This window comes from Artemia sp. Qi Xiang Cuo, chromosome 2 (genome assembly GCF_049724085.1).
Source record: "Artemia sp. Qi Xiang Cuo chromosome 2, ASM4972408v1, whole genome shotgun sequence".
Lineage (NCBI taxonomy): Eukaryota > Metazoa > Arthropoda > Branchiopoda > Anostraca > Artemiidae > Artemia > Artemia sp. Qi Xiang Cuo.
The window spans coordinates 43,804,076-43,828,035 of record NC_142795.1 but is presented as its reverse complement, the minus strand read 5'-3'; the positions used below and the strand labels follow the sequence as shown (position 1 = coordinate 43,828,035).

Sequence of the window (23,960 nt, the reverse complement as noted above, 5' to 3'; positions counted from 1 at the left end):
TGGGTGGCAAATGTGGGCATGCGTCCCCCTATTTTGTTTTACGATCACTCGCTAGGTTTTGGGTATTGTCACTGAAAAATTTCTCTTTTGTATCTTCATTGAAAAAGGACTAATATTCCCCGCCCCCTTAACTTTCCTGAATTGACACCACTGGGTAATTCATGCTTCAAAATAGACTGAGATGTAAAGTATTAAAGTATTGAGTTATTTTATATCAGCAATGTAAAATAACGTAGAATGATTTTCAAATGCTTCGCGGTTACAGTACAAGCTGTAAGTAAGGAGCAATTCGTGATAATAGTAATCAAAACTCTAAAAAAGGAGTTTTAGTAATTTTCTATACATGAAAAGAATTGAATTTTTGTAGGGATTCCAAGTCTTCCATGTTTAAGGCCACCCATCATAAGTTGCAAGCATAAGAGCATTTGCCAGATTTTATAAAAGGGAATAACATCCTCACAAGGGCAGGTGAGGTGATCTTGATGAAAATTACAATATCAAATTCAGCACATTAGAGGACCCTACTGTCTGCAAAAGTAATTTGATTTTAATTGTTGCCATCTAGAATAACTAACAAAAATAAAGGTAGCATTCTATATTGTCCGTAATGGATACGTATATAAGCTTATACTTCGATATTTTTTATATAGAATTGAAACTGATTCTATAAGGCAAAGAAATCGTATAATTTCAGTTTTTTGTTTGAATATCTAAAACACTGTTTTCGTGTATTTACGTATATCTAAGTCATAAATAGGCAATTCCCAAACTTAATTTATCCTTAGAACAAGTCTAAAGCCATTGGCCTTGCTTTCTGTTTAGTTTTTGATCAAAGGAGTTCTAGAGTAAGTCATTTTATTAAAAAAGTTGTTTCAGCCGGAAGAATGTTTTAGTCTCTGAATATGCATTAAAAGGGCAGTAATATCCTAGGCTAGCCTATCACTACCATAGCAACAATCTTCAGGTTTATAAGTATAAAAATTCATGTTAAAGTCATATTTTTGGTTTTTTCGATTAATTTACTAGTTTCAAGCTTATCAGGCTATTTGTTGCTCCTTTTAAAGAGTAAATTCATACATGATTCTGTTACTGACATAGCCTACAGACAAGGCAAATGCATTTTAATACCTTTTTGGCAAAGGTCTAGAATACCAGTTCTTCAGAAGGAGATATGCCAGACCAAAAGGAGGGTAAAATTCTACTTTAGCTACTTTTGGCTATCTTGGGAAAGGGTTATGTTATGAAACTGACACTTTCAGGGATGGGTCTAGAGGCTAAAGTATGGGTCAATATCTACGAAATCATATTATTGAGTTAGGATTAAAGTGAATACACTATTTGATGCCTTTTTTTTATGCTGATTACGAATATAATAATCATTCCTATCGGAAATGAATTTCAGCCCCCCCCCTATATATGCCAATTCAGGGTTAGGTTAAGTTGGGTTAGGTTAGGTTCGGTATAGCCTATATAGGGGGGGGGGCTGAAATTCATTTCCAATAGAAATGCTTATTATATTCGTAATCAGCATAAAAAAAGGCATCGAATGGTGTATTCACTTTAGTCCTAACTCAATAATATGATTTTGTATATATTGACCAAAGTATGTCCCAAGAAGGTATTTTGAAGTACCTACCCTGGTAAATATTTACCAAATCATATGATTGATTTACAAATAAAGTGAATACACCACTTGATGCCTTTTTTATGCTCTTTACAAATATAATAATCATTTTTGTCAGAAATGAATTTCAGCCCACCAAGGCTGTATCCAGGGGGGGGGGGTTACCTGGTTTGAACCCCCCCCCCCAAATTTTTGATCAAGTTGATTTTTGAAATTTTTGAGTCCGTTGATTTTGAATTGAAGTTATCAAGTATTTTGCAATAGGTTGCATAGTTTGCCAATTCAGTTCAGGGTATATATTACCAATTCAAAATATACCAATTCAGGGTATATATTTGCACATTAGAAGGGTGGGGGGTAGACCCCGGCGCCACACTGATGAGGGAAGACTGGCAGCAGTGGGGCCAAAAACAGCATGCAGCACTGCCGGTAAGATGTTGGCGGTGTGCTGCTGGTAAGATGTCAGCAGTGAGCTGCTGGCGTGATCAATGTGGACCGCAAACATTAATGTTTTCATCAGTCTTTCTCAAATCACAGCTTAGATTTACAACAGATTTGAGCCTATTCATGAGTTCAAAAATTCACAAGTTGCTGGCTTGAATCTGGTCTTCTTCGTTATTCATCAAGAGAAGTAGAAATGTGGTAGAAACAAAATAGCTGTGGCGTTTCAGAACCATTGCATAATACAAGTAGTTGAATTATCTATTAGTTATGTATTCTTAATATAAATAATTATCAAAATTAGTAGTTTTTTCATCGAGCATTACTGCATATACAACTTCAAATACTGTATCACAAAATTTGTCAGTTATCTGGGTAAAAACTTTGAATATAACTTTGAACTTAGAAGCTTAATTTTTTCATAATGCCCTTTGCCTAAATCTGTTTTGTCCCCTTTAAAACAGTTGAAATGGTCAACTTTGATATTGATCATCTTAGAGTTTTTTGGCTTCTTTATAGAATATATGTCATGTAGGCTAAGGCTGAACTGCTGCTTTTTTATTGCTTTTGGCTGCTCTTTTGGACATTATTTGTTTTTTTTTCCTTTGGGGATTCATTCCAAATTATAAATTGATAAACACCTAATATCAGTCAAATTATAAACTGCATCTAAAAGGAGTAAATTTATCAAATTGAAACATACATGACGGACACTTCACATGAGAACACTTCAATTACAATGAAGCAAAAAATACTTAATGGTTTATTCAGTATGAAGAAAAATTAAATCCCAGCTATTTTCTGGTAAAAAATGAAAAGCTCATCCATTTTAAATGTAATTAAACGAAATAATATGCAGACTGAAGTAGCTCCAGGAAGATGTTGAGATTTTTGTCCTAGTTTGTCACTTTTAATCCAAGCAAAATGTTAGGACACTTAGTATCAATTATTGAGTTTAAGCTTTGATTTCCAAATGCTCACAAAAACTACCAAATTTAAGAAAGTTGCACCAATAAGTCACCTGTGGTCAAAATACTTGAAGACTCCTCTTAGATTCCCACCCAGGCTCAAAGCTTCTTCTATGATCATTTCCATGGAAATCTCCAAAGAGTTTCTTTTTAAAATAGCTTTCAAGCATAGTTAGGGGTATTTAGCCTTTTCTTCAAAGCTTTGAAAAAAGTGTTATAATATTCCAAATGTTATATTTGTGCATATTTTTGGTAATCATTTGTGGGGTGATTGAATTTTTTAAACCACTGTAGATATGTAAGAATGTTGCAACATCTAGTATTCTGAGGTCATAAGACTGTCAAAGACTCCTCCTTGAACCTCCCAAAATGAAAGCTTTTATTATGACCTGGCCTTTTAATGTAACTTGGGCACTGGACCAAGGGCACCATTGTCACTTGAGCACAACGTTAGGTGGGGATGTCAATATCACTTTTGTCACACCAATTTGTTTTAGTGTGAATCTGCCTGGTACTTATGAATGGACATTTTCAGATTAAACCCGTTTCATCAATAAGAAAAAAAACGGGTTGGATGCATATGTCCCTTTCCCTTTGGACAATAAGACCATGCAAGTGCTGTATCAAGTATAACTCACAAAAATCTTGTTAATTTTTGTCAACTTTTCAACTTTTTGGCATCCCTGCTTTCAAAAAAAAAATAAACCAAGGTACTATCACCTAAATATAATAACTCCCTATGCCCCCCCCCTATGGATACTATCTTGATAGGACATCGTCTCTGCTTTAAAAAAAAAAAAAATAATTAACTTATTGGCACCCCTGCTTTCAAAAAAAAAATCAAGGTATTATCATTTAAATATGATAGCTCACTACCCCCCCCCTGGATACCACCTTGATAAAATGCCGTCTCTGGTTTAAATTAAAAAAAAACTTTTTGGGATCCCTGCTTTCAATAATAAAGTTTAGAGATATTATCAATTAAATGTAATACCCCCTTACCACCCGCCCCCTCTGGATACCACCTTGATAGGGTACCGTCTCAGCTTTCATTAGAAAAATAAGTTACTTAATAATTAACTAGGTCACGCAAAATAACGTTAAACAGGTAGACACGCAAAATAACGTTAAACAGCTTAGTGTTCCTTGAAAAAAATTGAGGGTATGAGTAAAGGGGTACAAAGACAACAACAAAAATGTCGAAAATTATTCAGATATACCTCAAATTATTGGAAAACTGAGTCATAGATTCGCTGTGGCATTCAATAAGATCCAAAGAATCTAATTAAAAGGGAGCACACACAAAAGCCAAATTAGACCAGTAGCCTATGAGAAATCGCAAAATATCCAAGACAATGAACAAGTCTTAATGGGGACCCTGGGTCTATTGAAATATTTCAATGGTTTCCCAGGGAATTTGATATCATTTTCCTCTGTCTCCACTTTAAATGAAAAAAATAATTATCCTTTTGGCATCCCTACTTTCAATAAAAAAAAGGGTATTATCACTTAAAAATGATAGCCCCCTATCCCCCCCCTATCGGCAATATTTTACAATTTATTTATGGGTAATATTTTTGGGGTAGCTTCCGAACAATTGAGTATTAAACATTCAGGCGTTCAACAACTGAGTATTAAACATTAAGAAAATCTTATCTAAAAACAGCAAAAAAAAAAAAAAAAAAAAAAAAAAATGCAAACTTTAAATTAAGCTGTAGAAACAATATGTCGGCTGTCAATTTAAAAATCCAACTGAAGGCTGAAGCTGTATAGTAGTGAATTCATTCTATAATTCTATTCAACTTGAAAATAAAATTTTTGACTACAAGCTATGTTAGAAATAGTGATTGGGAAATTACATTCAAAATGATTTAAACTCATTTCATAAACACCATACTGTTTTTTGTCAACATATGAAGAACTGTGTATATTGCAATATTTGCAATTGCGTATTGCATCTGTCTGGTTTATATGCAAAGTAACAAAAGAGACGAAAATTAATGAACAAGAGAGAATTGAAGAACTATGGTATGCAAAGTAATATTTGGCAGGGAAAGTCACTGGTGATAAATCGCTAGGGGTGGTACCGTGATTGCGTGATTTTCGGGGATTTGGGGAACCTTTTTTTGGGGGGGGTGACGCATAGATTTTCGGGGATTTGGAGAACCAATTTTTTTTTGGGGTGACGCATAGATTTTCGGGGAAATACTCAAAAATTCGGGGATAGTGCAAGCACTGCTGGATTTTTGATCAGGGAAATCGAAATACTAAACCACACGAGAAAGAAAAGCTCCGACTTTGCGGTTGACACAATAAAGAATTGCCGCAAAATTAATTTAATCTCGACCGAACGCCGCCGCCCGTGCCGGCGGCGGCGCGCCTTTGGCGTTCGACCGGGCCGCGCGTCGGCGGCGTGCGGGCGCTCCGCTGGCGCGGCGCCGGGGTCGAGGGGGGGGGGGGAAGTTTAAACTTACCTCTCATTTACATCAGAAACAAAATTTACCCCCACCCCCCTAATGTGCAAATATATACCCCAAATTATATAAATATGGGTGGGGGTAAAATTCATTTCCTACCAAAATGATTAGGCCTATTATATTTGTAAAGAGCATAAAAAAAGGCATTGAGTGGTATATTCACTTTATTTGTAACTGACCTTTGATGGTAAATTTTTACCAAATCATATTATTGACTTACAAATAAAGTGATTATACCACTTGATGCCTTTTTTATGCTCTTTATGAATATAATAGGCCTAATCATTTTGGTAGGAAATGAATTTTAGCCCCCATCCCAATATATACCAATTCAGGGTATATATTTGAACATTAGGGGGTGGGGGGAAAGTTTAAACTTACCTCTCATTTACATCAGAAATAAAATTTACCCCCACCCCCCTAATGTGCAAATATATACCCTGAATTGGTATATGTAGGGGCGAGGGCTAAAATTCCCAAAAAAGATACTTAACTGATCAACATTGTACTTCCTTGTATTTTTTGGTAAATATATACCAAATCATATTATTGGGTTAGGAATAAAGTGAATACACCATTTGATGCCTTTTTTTATGCTGATTATAAATATAATAATCATTTCTATCAGAAATGATTTCAGTCATTTTCCCATAATTTATTTTTTATAGTCATAATGTATTAATAAATAATAAACAAAAATGTTTCAAAATAATAAAACTATTTGGCATTTTTTTCAAATTGCATACACACAGAGAAATGTATTTACAAAACGTAAAGAAAGTAAACAAAACACACAAATACAAAGAAAACATTTAATTAAAAAATATAATGAAGTCAATCTGATCTTTTGCTTTGCATTTCATTGGCCAGAGCTTCATAATTAGGAGCATATGATGATAATACTGTTAGCAGACAGTCATAAAGATGCTCATTGGTGAGTCAAGATCTATATCTTGAATTTATTAAGTTCATGTTTGAAAACAATGATTTGCATAAATATGTCAAACTGAAAAATGATTCAATTTTATATGCCACTTTTTTCAACAATGGGAACTTTTCTCTATCCACTGCATTCCAAAAGTCCTCTGACATTAAGAATTTTTGCAAAATATCATTCTTATTTAGGTCCAAAATTTCTAACTTTAGTTCTTCTGTCTTACCTTGAACAAAATCTGCAATACATGCAGCTATTTCCATAACATTTATTTGGCAAGTAAAAGGATTGATACAGAAGGAAACTATTGGCTCAATATGTTTAAACTGTAAAAATCTCTCTTCAAACTGTTCTTTTAACTCTTGAAGATGCTAAATAAATAATGTCTCATTTAATTCATTGTCACCTAGCATTTTCTTCATATGTGGGAAATGCACAATAGAATTGATCTGCAGATGCAATATCAACAAATCCAATTTAGCTTTAAATGACTACAGAGCTTATCATTTCAGATATGCTTTTGTCTTTACCCTGCAGCTCCAAATTTAAAGAATTCAATTTTTCCATGATGTCTGTGAGAAATCCCAAATCAATCAGCCAGCCAGAGTCAGCTAGTTCATAATAATTTTCCTTCCTATTGTTTATAAATGTTTTTATTTCTTCAATTAAACTCGCAAATATTGTAAAAACCTTCCTTTACTGATCCAACATACTTCAGTATACAGAATAAGATCATGTTCTTTATCTTCAGTATCTTCTAACAGGGCCTTGAAAAGTTGGCATTGCAAAGGAGCTGCTTGAATCGAATTGATTATTTATGTAACCTTTTTTCATGACATGTTCAAATGGCAAAGTTTTACAAAGCAAAATTATCCTGGTGGATAATACACAGTGGTAGGACATGAAGTTTGAAAATGAATCATCCTTCATGCAGAGGGCAGTAAATCCTTTTTTTACCCATCATTGCTGACACCCCATCAGTGGTTATTGCAGACAGCTTGTGCAAAGCCATATTTATTGACGTGGCATATGTTTTGAATGTATTATAAATATCCTGTCCCCTTGTCTGTCCTTTCATAGGTAATATTTGTAACATAACCTCTTTTACTGTGAAGTTACTAAACACCATTCTTACCATAACTGCTAAGTGTGCAGTGTCTGATATATCTGTTGACTTGTCAAATTGTAGCAAAAACCAGTCACATATTTCCAAATCAGTTTTTAAATGAGTTTGTATGTCTGTTGAAATTGCATGTATTCTTCTTGTGACTGTGTTAGTTGAAAACTGTAAGTCTTGTATTGCTGAGATAATCTAACGTTTGTTAGAAAATCCATCAAACAAACAATTAGCACTAGTCAAAAATAGTTCCTTAAACAACTCACCATCAATGAAAAGTTTCTTCTTTTTTGTGAGCATGTGAGATATTTTGAAAGAAGCAATAGGGGCCTTTTTAGAATTTTCCACATGTCTAATGAAAACAGTCTGTTGTGCTGTTAGACTTGATTTTATATTACAATTTTATTTTCTTTCTTACTTCTGATTTAAGAGGATAATTTCACATTAAAAGTGCCATGATTTATCTGAAAGTGTTGTTCAACTTTATGTTTTTTTGGCACTGCAATGCTACTACCACACAACAAACAAACGCATTTATTTTTCCAATTAATGAAACAATATGATTCCTCCCAGTCAGTGTTAAGATTATAGGCTCGTTGTCTTTTACTCGGTCCACTCATTTTAGTGCTAAAATAAATAATAAAAAAAAACTAATGACTGAACTACAATATAATATCAATGTTATAGTGCAAGTCTGTTCTGCATTATATGCATAAGTATATTATAACAAGAAATATAACTATCTCCTCAACAAAATAGTTTATTCAAGATCATTGCTTATGAATACAATAAATAACGCACCTTGCTTTTAGCCTGTTAATTTTTTTTTTTATAGAAAACTCCTAATTTGTGTTTTGTCTGACAAACATGTCTCTAATCTAACTGTCGCAACCCAAACAGGGCAGCAATCACAATGACAACAACACAGTTAAAGGCAGGGAATGCTTTTTGCACAACACTCCATGTACACACAGAAAATCCAAAGTGAGCTGATGATTGCAGAAGGAATCAGAATTATGTGCCTTGTGATTTGCTGCCTTGGGCTCTTATTGGATCAGTTCATGGTGTTCGTTCTATTTGTTTACTTTGGGTTTTCTGTGTGTACAAGGTGTGATGTGCAAATGGCACTAGCCATTCCATGCTAGTGTAAATAGTGCAGTCTGGCTTGCCACTAGACAAGCTGGGCCAAGTAATAAACATATTTAATAAACCTAGGTAGTCAAAAAAGAATTAAATATTTAACAAATGAATAAAAATAAATCATATTTTAAGATAACGTTTATGAAAAAATTCTGTCTCTGTCAAATAGTGAGAGGCGAGCACATACAAATTGTTCCACAGGCGCCATGGCACCTGCAGAACAATTCATCACAAGATTGCATCACATGAAGTGCCTTAAGTGTAAGTTGTAAGGTTACACCAGAATAGGTTTCCCTGTCGTGTGAACAGGGGTGCAGCTTGGGTTTTGAGTTGGGAGGGGATATAAAGAATGTGCTTACAAAATTGTCCAGTGTGCCAACAAATGCTGACACATCAGCTAAATTAAACTAAAAACCTCTGTTAAATTCCAAGGTGTTGGCACTGCACACCAACATCTTGAAACTTTGCCCCCCCTTACCTTTGTCCCTGCTTGTGGAATGCTTGCTTAAGTAAATTCATTAGTGCAAAGGACAAAAGGTTCCATAGAACAGTTTTATTTGAAATTCAAAAGTATTTTAGCTCTCACTACTACAAAAAATTCAAGGAAAAATGTATAATTGAAGTCCCTTGCTTAAAATGAAGGGATGGCATTCTTGCCCTCTTGATATGTCTAGTCTTATTGTGTCTAAGCATTATGCTTTGTTGAAGAGTGAATTTTATTATTTTATTCATATAAGGTTCTTGTCCAATTTGTTTAGTTTCCTCTACTGATACTGTTTGGTGATGTGCCAGTTTTTTTTTGTAATCTCCAAGAATTTTAGCAGGATTTAAATTTGATTTCTTTGCTAACGCCATCTATTATTCTGCCTTCTTTTGTAAATCAGCTATAGTATTCTTAATGTGCATATTCCGTAGTCTTAAAGTGTATCATGGATTGACATGCAGATCTCTCAGACAGCAAGCAGAAGAGGGGAGGGAGGGCCTGAAACAGCCAAAAATCAATCTATGAACACTATTGAAGCCTCAACAAGAGATGTGCTACAGAATTTCAAAATAGAACTTGTATCCAGAATCTATAACAAGTTGTATGAGAACTTGAGAACTTGGATATGTTTAAAGTGCGAGAATTGACACAGTGAAGCTCCCTAGGCCTGATTAGTTGACTTACTTACAGATTTTGCAAGCAGACTTGATCTTGTATGGGCTATATGATGTGCAGTAAAAACCAAGAATATATCCATCAGGATATCCATCATGTAGAACCAAGAGCAATCAAAATCAGTACAATGTAAACTTTTTGAATCGTACATTGCTGTCTGAGCCACTAGTGAAGTGAACTCTCTTGGTCAAGATTGTCAAATACCTGAGTGAGTGTGTGTGTGCCCCCCCCCCCCAAAAAAAAAATATTTGAAGAGGTAATTGATGTCAATGTTGCAGCAGTTTACTTAGCTACAAAACATGTAGAAATACAAGGTTAGTTCAAATTCTTCATCTTCAGCCATTACAAACAGAAAAAAAACTTTTAGAGTTACAAAACTTATTTGTGAAAATTGAACAAGATTTGATATTAAAAAGTATCCAAAGCATTACTGAAAATATGACACGCCTGAAGTTAATCCAACTCATGGGTATGATGATGCTGATGTAATGTGGGAGTAACTATTTGAAATACTCTGTAAACTTGATTTTAACAAAGCACTTGATATACACGTTCTTTTATATACAATACTATGTAGTCTTTTCAATTTGCTGTTAAAATCTAAAAAGTGCCCTAAAGCATGGAAAAATTTGATTATCAGACTGTTGCACCAGAAGGGTAAAAGTTGAGAGTTTAAAAATTGCAGAGCAATATTAACACCTCTCTTTTGTATAATTTTTTAGTAAAATATCAGTAATCTGCATTCAAAATTATTTTGAAGTTAATAACTTTTGGACTAATGCTTCAGTCGCTATTCAGTCTCTGACCTGTTAAGACATATTTATTCTTTAAAAGGATTAAATCCCAGTTTTTGAACAGGTGTGAATTAAAAGGATTATGTTTAGACTTAATTAGAGACTAAACTTCATTTTATCCTAAACCCCAAGAATGACTAGGAGAGTATGCCCCGAATGTCGCTGCAGGGCAACGTTAAACTGTTTGATATGCAATGACTGTGGATCATATTTCAACGAACAATGGTGCTGGAATTGAATGTTTCCAATGGACTAAAAGTTGGCTATGCCTAGATTTTTCTGTGAAAAAGGATAGTTTAAACAAGGATAGTCCAAAAAAGGTAATTACTTTTGCTGATACTTATTCCAGTCAACCCCCGCCTCTCCCAATTACTCCCCCTCGTCGTCTATCGGGCAATGACCAGACGAACATTGTGATGGAAATTCGATCACTCCCTCTAGCTCCATACCTTCCAAGTAATAATGACCATCTCAAAGCCAACGAATCTAATGCCTCCTGTCAGACTGAAACTACTATTTGTGGCACTTATTGTTCTAATCCTCTATTGGACTTATCACCCCTTTTCCTTATAGCAATTAGAGATCAATTAGAATTAATAAGCAAGGAAATATCTGCAATCATAGACCTTAGGTCACGTCTAAGTGAAACCCCTCAAAAGTCGTCTGATGTTAATGAGGATCAAATCAGGAAATTATCATTGATAAATACCACCCGGATAAATATGCAATTGTTTCCTGTAACAAAGAGGTGATGAAACAAACTTGTATTTTTCAAAAGTTCAGTTACCTTGGGGATAACATAATTAAGAGTTCATCTGACCTGGAGAACATGAAGTTGAATACTAATGAATGCGAACTAAAGGTCAAGGCAATCAAGATAAGCGGTCACGAACTGACTACACATAAGGGTGTATGCAAATTCGCCTGGAATGATATTTGCAAAAAAGGCAAAAAATGTAAATATCTGCATGTTTGCAAAAGTTTTAATGTTGGGGGTGAGTGTAAAGTCTCTGACTGCCAACTATTACACCAGAAAGTTTGTTTTATTTTGGAAGTGGTCGTTGTTTTGGTTGTGACCGGATTCATTTGAATCATGGCTATGGCGCATTCAAAAAACTTTTTAATAATACCAGAAAGAGTTATCATCAACTGTCAAACTCTCTCCCGTGTATTATCACTATGAATATTGAGCAGCCAAAAACGAAGTTCGCCACACCAGCCCACTGTTCCCACCAGCCCTCAAAAGCGACAGGAATCCGAATTATCAACATCACCGAAGAAACCCATTCAGAAGACCTCCATGTTACGTTCCAGCTCCCTCCCATTTAAATTGCCAAATTAGTCCATCTCCTCAGTCCCGTTATTTACATCAATTGAACCCAAGAACTTACAACAAGTCTACAATAACAAATCAGGAAACCCTGGTTTGATACATTGCTGCTCCTCCTACACATTTCCCAGAATCCTTCTAGCGAATGTAAGGTCACTGGTAAATAAAATGTATGAACTTCAAATTAGTCTAGACAAAAACCAGATGGATATTGCTTGCCTTACCAGAAAATGGACTGAAACTGAAGACTATTGCTCCATTCAAAATTAAGTTTTCCATTTTAAGCCCAGGATAGACAAAGATGGTATCCTTCTATCTCAGGGTGGAGGAGTAGCTTTTTTTGTCGGTCTACCCTTCCTAATCGGGTTTTTTCATTTTCCAAAATAGTGAACAACTCCAAAACCGAAGTTCTATGGCTATGGACCAAACCCAAAAACCTCCCAAAAGAAGTATCTTGCATGATTTTTTTTTATTATTTATTACCCTCCTCGTAGTGGATTTAAGAAGGAGCTGACGGCATATCTGCAACATTATACTGACAGAATTCGCTGCAAGTATCCTTATGCTGCAATTACATTATGTGGTGATTTTAATGAGCTAGACCAAAAGTGGCTTAGCTCTGCTCTTAGCCTTGATCAAGTGGTCAATTCGCCTACACGCGGTGATAAAACCCTAGACTTAATTTTTACCAACATTGAAGATTACTTCTGTGTCCCCAATGTGGCCCCTCCATTAGGGGCAAATGATCATCTATGCATCTTTTGGACCCCCTTATCTTCCTTTCCACCTAAGCAATTTATCAGTTACTCTTATAGACTCATTACTGACGAGAAGGTTGCCCATTTCAAATTAAAACTTAGTTCTAAATCTTGGGCCAATATCGTATGTCTTACCAGTGGTAATGAAATGGCTTCTAAGTTTTCAGCGGAACTTTTCCAGTTGTATTGTGACACCTTTCCAGTGAAAACTCGCAAATCTAACTGCAAACCGTGGATAAATAAAAAAATTTTTGTACCTAATAAATGAACGTGATAAACTCTTTAACGAAGGATTTTTCCAAGAAATTCGAAAACTTAGAAACATCGTTGTTAACAAAATCCTTAAAGCAATGAAGGAGCATGATGCGCACGTCCCCAATAATTTATTGTATTCTGACCCTAAGAAATTCCACAAAACCCTCAAAGATTTGATAGGAGAGGTCTCTTCAAAATTTTTTTTACTGGACGGTAATGGTGACCCAGTGCGTGCGGATTTCATAAATGATCATTTTGCTTCAATTTGTAAAATTCACCTGCCACTCCAGCATATGCCGGCCAACAGTGCAGTGAGTGACATTCCTGTGATTGAAATTCATCAGACTCAACTTAAACTCGAAATTCTTGATACAAATAAGTCAGTATACCCAGGTGATATCCCTACAAAATTGATTGTGGAATGTGCCCAGTATTTAAGTTTACCTCTAACTGCTATTTTTAACCAATGTTTTGTAGATGGTATTTTTCCAGTGTGTTTTAAACGAGCTATTATATCTCCTATACCAAAAACTAAGACCCCAAAAGTTCCCTCTGACTTAAGACCAATATCAAAAACCCCCATTTTCTCCAAAATCTTTGAAAGTTTTATTTACCATTTCCTTTTTTACGGTATTCATGATAAAATCAACCCAAATCAGTTTGGCCTTAGGCCGAATCATAGCACCACGCATTGCTTAATTTATATACTTGATACTATTTTCAAACATCTTGAGTTGAATAGTTCCTACGTTGAGGCTGTTTTTTTCTGATATTAGCAAAGCCTTTGACAATTTGGATCATCTGACTTTTATAGATAATGCAAGGGCCTTATGGGTAAGATATTTTTTGTTACCTAAGTTAGCTACCTTTTTTCAGGCTGTGAGCAATGTTTAGTCCTCTCTAGTGGGGATTCATCAGATTTTTCATCAATTTCCTGTGGAAATTCTGTAGCACATCTCTTGTTGAGGCTTCAATAGTGTTCATAGATTGATTTTTGGCTGTTTCAGGCCCTCCCTCCCCTCTTCTGCTTGCTGTCTGAGAGATCTGCATGTCAATCCATGATACACTTTAAGACTACGGAATATGCACATTAAGAATACTATAGCTGATTTACAAAAGAAGGCAGAATAATAGATGGCGTTAGCAAAGAAATCAAATTTAAATCCTGCTAAAATTCTTGGAGATTACAAAAAAAAAACTGGCACATCACCAAACAGTATCAGTAGAGGAAACTAAACAAATTGGACAAGAACCTTATATGAATAAAATAATAAAATTCACTCTTCAACAAAGCATAATGCTTAGACACAATAAGACTAGACATATCAAGAGGGCAAGAATGCCATCCCTTCATTTTAAGCAAGGGACTTCAATTATACATTTTTCCTTGAATTTTTTGTAGTAGTGAGAGCTAAAATACTTTTGAATTTCAAATAAAACTGTTCTATGGAACCTTTTGTCCTTTGCACTAATGAATTTACTTAAGCAAGCATTCCACACGCAGGGACACAGGTAAGGGGGGGGGCAAAGTTTCAAGATGTTGGTGTGCAGTGCCAACACCTTGGAATTTAACAGAGGTTTTTAGTTTAATTTAGCTGATGTGTCAGCATTTGTTGGCACACTGGACAATTTTGTAAGCACATTCTTTATATCCCCTCCCAACTCAAAACCCAAGCTGCACCCCTGTTCACACGACAGGGAAACCTATTCTGGTGTAACCTTACAACTTACACTTAAGGCACTTCATGTGATGCAATCTTGTGATGAATTGTTCTGCAGGTGCCATGGCGCCTGTGGAACAATTTGTATGTGCTCGCCTCTCACTATTTGACAGAGACAGAATTTTTTCATAAACGTTATCTTAAAATATGATTTATTTTTATTCATTTGTTAAATATTTAATTCTTTTTTGACTACCTAGGTTTATTAAATATGTTTATTACTTGGCCCAGCTTGTCTAGCGGCAAGCCAGACTGCACTATTTACACTATCCTGGAATGGCTAATGCCATTTGCACATCACACCTTGTACACACAGAAAACCCAAAGTAAACAAATAGAACGAACACCATGAACTGATCCAATAAGAGCCCAAGGCAGCAAATCACAAGGCACATAATTCTGATTCCTTCTGCAATCATCAGCTCACTTTGGATTTTCTGTGTGTACATGGAGTGTTGTGCAAAAAGCATTCCCCGCCTTTAACTGTGTTGTTGTCATTGTGATTGCTGCCCTGTTCGGGTTGCGACAGTTTGATAAGAGACATGTTTGTCAGAAAAAACACAAATTAGGAGTTTTCTATAAAATAAAAAAAATTAACAAGCTAAAAGCAAGGTGCGTTATTTATTGTATTCATAAGCGATGATCTTGAATAAACCATTTTGTTGAGGAGATAGCTATAGTTCTTGTTATAATATACTTATGCATATAATGCAGAACAGACTTGCACTATAACATTGATATTATATTGTAGTTCAGTCATTAGTTTTTTTTTATTATTTATTTTAGCACTAAAATGAGTGGACCGAGTAAAAGACAACGAGCCTATAATCTTAACACTGACTGGGAGGAATCATATTGTTTCATTAATTTGAAAAATAAATGCGTTTGTTTGTTGTGTGGTAGTAGCATTGCAGTGCCAAAAAAACATAAAGTTGAACAACACTTTCAGATAAATCATGGCACTTTTAATGTGAAATTATCCTCTTAAATCAGAAGTAAGAAAGAAAATAAAATTGTAATATAAAATTAAGTCTAACAGCACAACAGACTGTTTTCATTGGACATGTGGAAAATTCTAAAAAGGCCCCTATTGCTTCTTTCAAAATATCTCACATGCTCACAAAAAAGAAGAAACTTTTCATTGATGGTGAGTTGTTTAAGGAACTTTGACTAGTGCTAATTGTTTGTTTGATGGATTTTCTAACAAACGTTAGATTATCTCAGCAATACAAGACTTACAGTTTTCAACTAACACAGTCACAAGAAGAATACATGCAATTTCAACAGACATACAAACTCATTTAAAAACTGATTTGGAAATATGTAACTGGTTTTTGCTACAATTTGACAAGTCAACAGATATATCAGACACTGCACAGTTAGCAGTTATGGTGAGAATGGTGTTTAGTAACTTCACAGTAAAAGAGGATATGTTACAAATATTACCTATGAAAGGACAGACAAGGGGACAGGATATTTATAATACATTCAAAACATATGCCACGTCAATAAATATGGCTTTGCACAAGCTGTCTGCAATAACCACTGATGGGGTGTCAGCAATGATGGGTAAAAAAAGGATTTACTGCCCTCTGCATGAAGGATGATTCATTTTCAAACTTCATGTCCTACCACTGTGTATTATCTGTGTATAACTGTGTGAAGAAATAAAAACATTTATAAACAATAGGAAGGAAAATTATTATGAACTAGCTGACTCTGGCTGGCTGATTGATTTGGGATTTCTCACAGACATCATGGAAAAATTGAATTCTTTAAATTTGGAGCTGCAGGGTAAAGACAAAAGCATATCTGAAATGATAAGCTCTGTAGTCATTTAAAGCTAAATTGGATTTGTTGATATTGCATCTGCAGATCAATTCTATTGTGCATTTCCCACATATGAAGAAAATGCTAGGTGACAATGAATTAAATGAGACATTATTTATTTAGCATCTTCAAGAGTTAAAAAAACAGTTTGAAGAGAGATTTTTGCAGTTTAAACATATTGAGCCAATAGTTTCCTTCTGTATCAATCCTTTTACTTGCCAAATAAATATTACGGAAATAGCCGCATGTATTGCAGATTTTGTTCAAGGTAAGACAGAAGAACTAGAGTTAGAAATTTTGGACCTAAATAAGAATGATATTTTGCAAAAATTCTTAATGTCAGAGGACTTTTGGAATGCAGTGGATAGAGAAAAGTTCCCATTGTTGAAAAAAGTGGCATATAAAATTGAATCATTTTTCAGTTTGACATATTTATGCAAATCATTGTTTTCAAACATGAACTTAATAAATTCAAGATATAGATCTTGACTCACCAATGAGCATCTTTATGATTGTCTGCTAACAGTATTATCATCATATGCTCCTAATTATGAAGCTCTGGCCAATGAAATGCAAAGCAAAAGATCAGATTGACTTCATTATATTTTTTAATTAAATGTTTTCCTTGTATTTGTGTGTTTTGTTTACTTTCTTTACGTTTTGTAAATACATTTCTCTGTGTGTATGCAATTTGAAAAAAATGCCAAATAATTTTATTATTTTGAAACATTTTTGTTTATTATTTATTAATACATTATGACTATAAGAAAATAAATTATGGGAAAATGACTGAAATCATTTCTGATAGAAATGATTATTATATTCATAATCAGCATAAAAAAAGGCATCAAATGGTGTATTCACTTTATTCCTAACCCAATAATATGATTTGGTATATATTTACCAAAAAATACAAGGAAGTACAATGTTGATCAGTTAAGTATCTTTTGGGAATTTTAGCCTCGCCCCTACATATACCAATACAGGGTATATATTTGCACATTAGGGGGGTGAGGGTAAATTTTATTTATGATGTAAATGAGAGGTAAATTTAAACTTTCCCCCACCCCCCTAATGTTCAAATATATACCCTGAATTGGTATATATTGGGATGGGGGCTAAAATTCATTTCCTACCAAAATAATTATTATATTCATAAAGAGCATAAAAAAGGCATCAAGTGGTATAATCACTTTATTTGTAAGTCAATAATATGATTTGGTAAAAATTTACCATCAAAGGTCAGTTACAAATAAAGTGAATATACCACTCAATGCCTTTTTTTATGCTCATTACAAATATAATAGGCCTAATCATTTTGGTAGGAAATGAATTTTAGCCCCCATCCCAATATATACCAATTCAGGGTATATATTTGAACATTAAGGGGGTGGGGGGAAAGTTTAAATTTACCTCTCATGGGTTTTGAGTTGGGAGGGGATATAAAGAATGTGCTTACAAAATTGTCCAGTGTGCCAACAAATGCTGACACATCAGCTAAATTAAACTAAAAACCTCTGTTAAATTCCAAGGTGTTGGCACTGCACACCAACATCTTGAAACTTTGCCCCCCCTTACCTTTGTCCCTGCTTGTGGAATGCTTGCTTAAGTAAATTCATTAGTGCAAAGGACAAAAGGTTCCATAGAACAGTTTTATTTGAAATTCAAAAGTATTTTAGCTCTCACTACTACAAAAAATTCAAGGAAAAATGTATAATTGAAGTCCCTTGCTTAAAATGAAGGGATGGCATTCTTGCCCTCTTGATATGTCTAGTCTTATTGTGTCTAGGCATTATGCTTTGTTGAAGAGTGAATTTTATTATTTTATTCATATAAGGTTCTTGTCCAATTTGTTTAGTTTCCTCTACTGATACTGTTTGGTGATGTGCCAGTTTTTTTTTTGTAATCTCCAAGAATTTTAGCAGGATTTAAATTTGATTTCTTTGCTAACGCCATCTATTATTCTGCCTTCTTTTGTAAATCAGCTATAGTATTCTTAATGTGCATATTCCGTAGTTTTAAAGTGTATCATGGATTGACATGCAGATCTCTCAGACAGCAAGCAGAAGAGGGGAGGGAGGGCCTGAAACAGCCAAAAATCAATCTATGAACACTATTGAAGCCTCAACAAGAGATGTGCTACAGAATTTCAAAATAGAACTTGTATCCAGAATCTATAACAAGTTGTATGAGAACTTGAGAACTTGGATATGTTTAAAGTGCGAGAATTGACACAGTGAAGCTCCCTAGGCCTGATTAGTTGACTTACTTACAGATTTTGCAAGCAGACTTGATCTTGTATGGGCTATATGATGTGCAGTAAAAACCAAGAATATATCCATCAGGATATCCATCATGTAGAACCAAGAGCAATCAAAATCAGTACAATGTAAACTTTGTAAATCGTACATTGCTGTCTGAGCCAGTAGTGAAGTGAACTCTCTTGGTCAAGATTGTCAAATACCTGAGTGAGTGTGTGTGTGCCCCCCCCCCCCAAAAAAAAATATTTGAAGAGGTAATTGATGTCAATGTTGCAGCAGTTTACTTAGCTACAAAACATGTAGAAATACAAGGTTAGTTCAAATTCTTCATCTTCAGCCATTACAAACAGAAAAAAAACTTTTAGAGTTACAAAACTTATTTGTGAAAATTGAACAAGATTTGAAAGTTCAGTTTTAGCTGATATTAAAAAGTATCCAAAGCATTACTGAAAATATGACACGCCTGAAGTTAATCCAACTCATGGGTATGATGATGCTGATGTAATGTGGGAGTAACTATTTGAAATACTCTGTAAACTTGATTTTAACAAAGCACTTGATATACACGTTCTTTTATATACAATACTATGTAGTCTTTTCAATTTGCTGTTAAAATCTAAAAAGTGCCCTAAAGCATGGAAAAATTTGATTATCAGACTGTTGCACCAGAAGGGTAAAAGTTGAGAGTTTAAAAATTGCAGAGCAATATTAACACCTCTCTTTTGTATAATTTTTTAGTAAAATATCAGTAATCTGCATTCAAAATTATTTTGAAGTTAATAACTTTTGGACTAATGCTTCAGTCGCTATTCAGTCTCTGACCTGTTAAGACATATTTATTCTTTAAAAGGATTAAATCCCAGTTTTTGAACAAGTGTGAATTAAAAGGATTATATTCGGACTTAATTAAAGACTAAACTTCATTTTATCCTAAACCCCAAGAATGACTAGGAGAGTATGCCCCGAATGTCACTGCAGGGCAACGTTAAACTGTTTGATATGCAATGACTGTGGATCATATTTCCACGAACAATGGTGCTGGAATTGAATGTTTCCAATGGACTAAAAGTTGGCTATGCCTAGATTTTTCTGTGAAAAAGGATAGTTTAAACAAGGATAGTCCAAAAAAGTTAATTACTTTTGCTGATACTTGTTCCAGTCAACCCCAGCCTCTCCCAATTACTCCCCCTCGTCGTCTATCGGGCAATGACCTGGCGAACATTGTGATGGAAATTCGATCGTCCCCTCTAGCTCCAAACCTTCCAAGTAATAATGACCATCTCGAAGCCAACGAATCTAATGCCTCCTGTCAGACTGAAACTACTATTTGTGGCACTTATTGTTCTAATCCTCTATGGGATTTATCACCCCTTTTCCTTATAGCAATGAGAGATAAATTAGAATTAATAAGCAAGGAAATATCTGCAATCATAGACCTTAGGTCACGTCTAAATGAAATCCCTCCAAAGTCGTATGATGTTAATGAGGATCAAATCAGGAAATTATCATTGATAAATACCACCGGGATAAATATGCCATTGTTTCCTGTAACAAAGAGGTGATGAAACAAACTTGTATTTTTCAAAAGTTCAGTTACCTTGGGGATAACATAATTAAGAGTTCATCTGACCTGGAGAACATGAAGTTGGATACTAATGAATGCGAACTAAAGGTCAAGGCAATCAAGATAAGCGGTCACGAACTGACTACACATAAGGGTGTATGCAAATTCGCCTGGAATGATATTTGCAAAAAAGACAAAAAATGTAAATATCTGCATGTTTGCAAAAGTTTTAATGTTGGTGGTGAGTGTAAAGTCTCTGACTGCCAACTATTACACCAGAAAGTTTGTTTTATTTTGAAAGTGGTCGTTGTTTTGGTTGTGACCGGATTCATTTGAATCATGGCTATGGCGCATTCAAAAAACTTTTTAATAATACCAGAAAGAGTTATCATCAACTGTCAAACTCTCTCCCGTGTATTATCACTATGAATATTGAGCAGCCAAAAACGAAGTTCGCCACACCAGCCCACTGTTCCCACCATCCATCAAAAGCGACAGGAATCCGAATTATCAACAGCACCGAACAAACCCATTCAGAAGACCTCCATGTTACGTTCCAGCTCCCTCCCATTTAAATTGCCAAATCAGTCCATCTCCTCAGTCCCGTTATTTACATCAAATGTACCTAAGAACTTACAACAAGTCTACAATAACAAATCAAGAAACTCTGGTTTGATACGTTGCTCCACCTCCTACACATTTCCCAGAATCTTTCCAGCAAATGGAAGGTCACTGGTAAATAAAATGGATGAATTTCAAATTAGTCTTGACAAAAACCAGATGGATATCGCTTGCCTTACCAGAAAATGGACTGCAACTGAAGACTATTGCTCCATTCAAAATTAAGTTTCCCATTTTAAGCCCAGGATAGACAAAGATGGTATCCCTCTATCTCATGGTGGAGGAGTAGCTTTTTTTGTCGGTCTACCCTTCCTAATCGGGTTTTTTCATTTTCCAAAATAGTGAACAACTCCAAAACCGAAGTTCTATGGCTATGGACCAAACCCAAAAACCTTACAAAAGAAGGATCTTGCATGATTTGTTGTATTCTTTATTACCCTCCTCGTAGTGGATTTAAGGAGGAGCTGATGGAATATCTATAATATTGTACTGCTAGAATTCGCTGCAAGCATACTTATACTGCAATTACATAATGTGGTAATTTTAATGAGCTAGACCAAAAGTGGCTTAGCTCTGCTCTTAGCCTTGATCAAGTGGTCAAGTCGCCTACACGCGGTGATAAAACCCTAGACTTAATTTTTACCAACATTGAAGATTACTACTGTGTCCCCAAAGTGGCCCCTCCATTAGGGGCAAGTGACCATCTATGCATCTTTTGGAGCCCCTTATCTTCCTTTCCCCCTAAGCAATTTATCAGTTACTCTTATAGACCCATTACTGACGAGAAGGTTGCCCATTTCAAATTAAAACTTAGTTCTAAATCTTGGGCCAATATCGTATGTCTTACCAGTGGTAATGAAATGGCTTCTAAGTTTTCAGCGGAACTTTTCCAGTTGTATTGTGACACCTTTCCAGTGAAAACTCGCAAATCTAACTGCAAACCGTGGATAAATAAAAAAATTTTTGTACCTAATAAATGAACGAGATAAACTCTTTAAGGAAGGATTTTTCCAAGAAATTCGAAAACTCAGAAACATCGTTGTTAACAAAATCCGTAAAGCAATGAAGGAGCATGGTGCGCACGTGCCCAATAAGTTATTGTATTCTGACTCTAAGAAATTCCACAAAAGTCTCCAAGATCTCATGGGAAAGGTCTCTTCAAAATTTTTTTTAGTGGACAGTAATGGTGACCCAGTGCGTGCGGATTTCATAGATTATCATTTTGCTTCAATTTGCAAAATTCACCTGCCACTCTAAGATATGCCAGCCAACAGTGCAATGAGGGACATCTCTGTGATTTAAATTCAGCAGACTCAAATTAAACTTAAAACTCGTGACACAAATAAGTCAGAATATATTGGTGATATCCCTACCAAATTGATTGTGGAATGTGCCCAGTATTTAAGTTTACCTCTAACTGCTATTTTTAACCAATGTTTTGTAGATGGTATTTTTCCAGTGTGTTTTAAACGAGCTATTATATCTCCTATACCAAAAACTAAGCCCCTAATAGTTTCCTCTGACTTAAAACCAATATCAAAAACCCCTATTTTCTCTAAAATCTTTGAAAGTTTTATTTACTATTTCCTTTTGGACGATATTCATGATAGAATCAACCCAAATCAGTTTGGCTTTAGGCCGAATCATAGCACCACGCATTGCTTAATTTATATACTTGATACTATTTTCAAACATCTTGAGTTGAATAGTTCCTACGTTGAGGCTGTTTTTGTTGATATTAGCAAAGCCTTCGATAATTTGGATCATCAGACAGTTATAGATAATGCAAGGGCTTTAGGTGCAAGAGATTTTGTTTTACATATGTTAGATAGATTTTTGTCTGGCCATGAGCAATGTGTAGTCCTCCCTAATGTGGATTCATCGGGTTTATCCTTGATTTCCTGCGGAGCACCTCAAGGGGCTAGGTAAAGGTCCTTTAGCATTTTTGATAGTTTTTAATAATGTTTTACCAAATTTTGACAACACTTTTAAATTTAAGGATGATTTGACATTACTGAACCTTTGTCAAACATCTAATACTTTGAATGTTAGACTCGATTCACTAATTAACAATTTAAAGAATGATCTTGACAATTTTAAACTCAACTTAAGCATACCCAAAAGCAGTTTCATGTTATTCTCTTTTTCAAAAAATATACCCCCTATCAATAATTACCTTTGCATACCAAATTTAAAAACTGTTAAACTGCTTGGTGTGCAGTTGAACAACGAACTTAAATAGAACTCCTCCATGTACCACTTATTTAAGTCAGGTTATTTTTTCTTTAAATCTTTCTCTTTTCTCAAACGTTTCTCCATATCAATTGTAAGAGGGGGGGGGGGGTTATTCTCTCATGGTGATGACTCCATGCCCAAACTCAGCCATGAGACCCGAGAACCCCTAAATAAGCCTCAATAGACGAAATGAACCAAGTGAGAGAGATATCTTGACAAAATCATAATCATCGTTATAAAATATACAAGACAACACAGGTATAAGAAAAACTAAGATTGTATTATTAAAGAAGAGAACTTTTTAGTTAATAGTTATTTCATTATAAATCAAAATTCAATAATTATTATTCACAATCAAAGATAAATTCTTGTTCAAATAATTGCTAGAAGTAAAATTTATTATTATTAAAGGAAAGCAAGCATTATAACTAATATATTAAGACTAATATGTTCCTGCTTAAGAGAATCTAAGAATAATATTAAAGAATGGGATATATACCCATTTACTAGGATTTTAACATAATAAAATTAAGAAAGAGCAAGGAACACATTAGACTTACATTCTACATGCATACGATAAGCTTGAGCAAAGCCAAAAACCCAACTGACTTCTCCCGTCAGTGTCACCCTCTATCAAAAGATATGTTCCCCTTATTTGTCAAACAAACGTAGCTAACTTCAATCCTTCTAAGAAAGGGTTTCTATTGCGAAATAAGGAAATTGTGTACAGG

At 34.8% G+C, this 23,960-nt stretch overlaps 1 protein-coding gene across 1 annotated transcript in view; it reads left to right on the top strand.

Moving 5' to 3' along the window:
- Positions 1 to 736: 736 nt before the first annotated feature.
- The window catches only part of Kap-alpha1 (karyopherin alpha1), an 80,843-nt gene continuing 57,619 nt past the window's right edge, over positions 737 to 23,960 (top strand). The window contains exon 1 of the mRNA XM_089101233.1: positions 737 to 845. The gene's annotated coding sequence lies outside the window, so the exon portion shown is untranslated. The remainder of the gene's footprint in view (positions 846 to 23,960) is intronic.